Here is a 3,549-nt window from a genome sequence, read left to right as displayed (position 1 = left end):
TGTCTTAGCAGTAGTGAGTGCGCCTAGCACACATGAAACCCTAGGTTTGATTCCTAGGTCCCAAATACACAGAAAAATTTGAAAGTGGCACCGTGGCTCAGGTGGAAGAGAGCTTGCGTAGAGCAAAAGAACCTTAGGTACAGTGCCCGGGCCCCGAGGTCAAGCCCCAGGACTGTCAACAAAACAGCACTCCAAAGGACCTTGGTGACAGGTGGATGGCTATGCCCTGTAGCTCTTGTAAGATCCATCCATTTTTTTGTGTCTCCTTCTTTTACAGAGGGGAGCTGGACACTCCTTCTGCCTTGGGATCCCCTGGACCCAGTTATCAGCAACCCTCCCATCATCTTCCACCAGGACATGGAGCAACTGGCCCCAGAAATCCTCAAATACAGGTTGGGTGGGGCGGGGGGCATACAGGGCAGAACTCAGAAGTCCTAGTGGGTCTGATCTGCCCCAGATGACCAGGCCATCCAGAGGAGGTGCATGGGAGCTTAGAGAGGTGTAGTGATGTGCAAGGGCCCCTTAAATGCCTATGGCACTACCCAGATTCTTAGCCTCCCTTTGCTGTCCCTGAGGGATCAAGAGGAGTGACTAGGTGGTAGTGTCTAGAGGAGGACTCGTTGGAAATTCTAAAGAATGACACACCATAACCCATGCACCGATGGCTCATGCCTGTCATACTGGCTACTCTGGAGGCTGAGATCCAGAGGATCTTGTTTCCCCAGTACCTGCAGGAAAGTCCCATGAAAGTCTCATCTTCAATCTCCAACTAAAAGTGGCACTATGGCTTAAATGGTAGATCATTGTCCTTGAGCAAAATTCACCATTAAGCCCTGAGTTCAAGCCCTTCAACCAAAAAAAAAAAACAAGAAGGAAAGACATCCTTTGCCTGCAAGATATGGTGAAGGAGTAGGGTTTCTGTGGTTTGGAGACCAGCTGCTGGCCTCAGTGTACAGACATTTCTAAGAACTCCCCAGATTTGCCCAAGTGTGAAGTTACAGCATGGTGGGCGTTGCCTTACCAGGAACTCCAGAGTTCGTGGCCTTTCTTAGGCAGGGAGTGGGCGAATGGGAATAGGGGTGGGTGGGTAGTGTCAATTATATTCTCTCCATCCATGGAAGAATGGTTTTGTATGCTGATGTCAAAGTCTGAAGTGAAGGGTTGCATGTCATTTGTGGCCTGACAAGTTGGTTTTCCCCTGGGTGTAAGAAGGTGGCTGAAGCCAGATGCTGCCTGTGGCTCACAACTGTCATACTAGTTACTCAGGAGGCTGAGATCTGAGGATCGTGTTTCAAAGCCAGTGTGGGAAGGAAAATCTGTGAGACTTTGAACCAACAGAAAACCGGAAGTCACTCTGTGGCTCCAGTGGTAGACCACACACCTTCAATTTAAGAGCTGAGGGACTGTGCACAAGCCCAAAGTTCAAACCCCATGACCAACAACCAATAATAAGGTAGCTGCATTTTCTACATAGTGTTGTGTACCGTAGGTAAAGGCATGCTGTGTCACGAGCCATTCCAGACATGTGAGAGGCTCTGAGTTTTGTCTACAGTTGGTCTGAGGATGATAGTGCCATCTTCTCAAGGGTTGGAATGTTCAGGTGCTCAGGGACTGCTGAAGCCTTGGGTTACCCGTGTTTGGGGTGTGTGTGTGTGTGTGTGTGTGTGTGTGTATTTTCCCCTCATCTTTCTCTGTCCCCTTCCTAGGTGCCTATCTGCCTCTTTCTGATGCCCCTCTTCCACAGCAATCTTGCCTTTAGCCCCCTATCAGGGTCTAAAATGAGTCTTAAATTGCCAGAGACCTGCATATTCCAGGTTTTCTTTGGGGCTCAAGTCTGGTTATCCATATCTTTGGCTACCTCCAGGGATTCTGGGTTAGCAGGGCAGGCTGGCATAGGTTAGCCCCTGCCACAGAGTGGGGAGGGTACAGGGGATCAGTCATGCAATGCCCTGTCCTTTGCCTCAGCTGGGCCTCTGGCTGCATGTCCCTCCTTGGATGCTGGCAGTGGAGTTGGGGAAAAGTGGTTGCCAGTGGCTTTGGCCAAGTCGAGCACGATAGCTGACTGAAGGCCGCCCACCCAAGGAGCTTCCGGGACTACATGGGAGGTGAGGCCAAGGTGGCTTGGAAGTATCCGTCAGTGTCTAGGAAATGTCAACGTACCTTACCACAGGAAGGTCTATCTTCTGGTCCCAGCTGGGCATCTCTAGTTCCTTTTAGACAATTCTAGATGCCCAGAATACAGAGGCACAGACTTCAGATTCCATGGCCAGAGAACTGGGGGGTGAGAGAGTGATATGGCCAATACCTCAATGTTCTGGGGCATTAGCCTTGACCTGGCTCTGCCTCCCTTGTGTATATTCACTTCTTAATCCATAGCTGGCTACACACAGGCCATTTGTGGCAGTGCAGTGGAAGTGGCAGTAGTGGAAGTGAGATCTAGTATGACCAAAATCTGGATTTCTGGCCTAAGGGTATAGGCATGGCAAAGGGTGTCTATTAAGAAAAAACATCTCATTGCTGGAATTCAGGGCTTAGGCACTGTCCTTCAGCTAACACTCTACCACTTGAGCCACAGATCACCTTTCTTCTTTTTAGTAGTTTAGTGGAGAGAAGAGTCTCATGGACTTTCCAGCCAGGGCTGGCTTCAAGCTGCCATCTAATGAGCTCAGCCTCTTGAGTAGCTGGTATGAGCCATTGGCAACTGCTAAAGATATTAACGTGTGTATGTGCATGTATGTGAATGTGTAACTGTGTATGTGTGTGTGTGTGTGTGTGTGTGTGTGTGTGTGTGTGTGTGTGTGTTTACGGGGCTTGAACTCCGAGCCTAAGTGGTATCCTTTAGCTTGTTTGCACAACGTTGGTGCTGTACTACTTGAACTATTGTAGCTCCGCTTCCCAGCTTTTTGGTGATTTATTGGATAGAAGAGTCTGCCCAGGATAGCTTTCAATTATGATTGATCCTCAGGCGTCAGTCTTGAGTAGGTAGGATTATAGGCATGAACCACTGGCATCTAGCTACAAGGATGTCTTCTCATACACTCTTCTGTTGTAACACATTGTCTACTTGCCCTGGCCTAGATCCTCTGACCTCCACATCAGCTCCCAGCAGCCCCTGACTGTGGGGAGAACATAAAGCTCAAACGTGATCTTATTTCTTTGTCCTCAGGGGAGGGAATATTTATTCTGAAGCCTGGGGTAGGAGGGGTAGCTGCAGATGGGTACTCGGCTAGGAGAGAGTTACTCTGTTTTAGCCAAGAAGGAAAGTGTGGCCAGATGCTAATAGCTGATGCTGTCCTATTCCTAGCCCCTCAGGAGGCTGAGATGTGAGGATTACTATGCAGAGCCAGTCGGGCTAGAAAAGTGTATGAGACTCTCGTCTGCAAATAACCACACAAAGGCTGTAAGAAAAGCAATGGCTCAATTGGTAGAGTGATAGCTTTGAATGAAAAAACTGAGGGACAGAGCCCAGGCCCTGAGTTCAAGCCCTAGCACCAAGATGCACGGGTGCACATGCATGCAGGCACATGCACGCACGTGCACACACACACA

Source organism: Dipodomys spectabilis, unplaced genomic scaffold, assembly GCF_019054845.1.
Source record: "Dipodomys spectabilis isolate Male_0828 unplaced genomic scaffold, ASM1905484v1 ptg000205l, whole genome shotgun sequence".
NCBI classification, from domain to species: Eukaryota; Metazoa; Chordata; class Mammalia; order Rodentia; family Heteromyidae; genus Dipodomys; species Dipodomys spectabilis.
Note: the sequence above shows the minus strand (reverse complement) of the source record.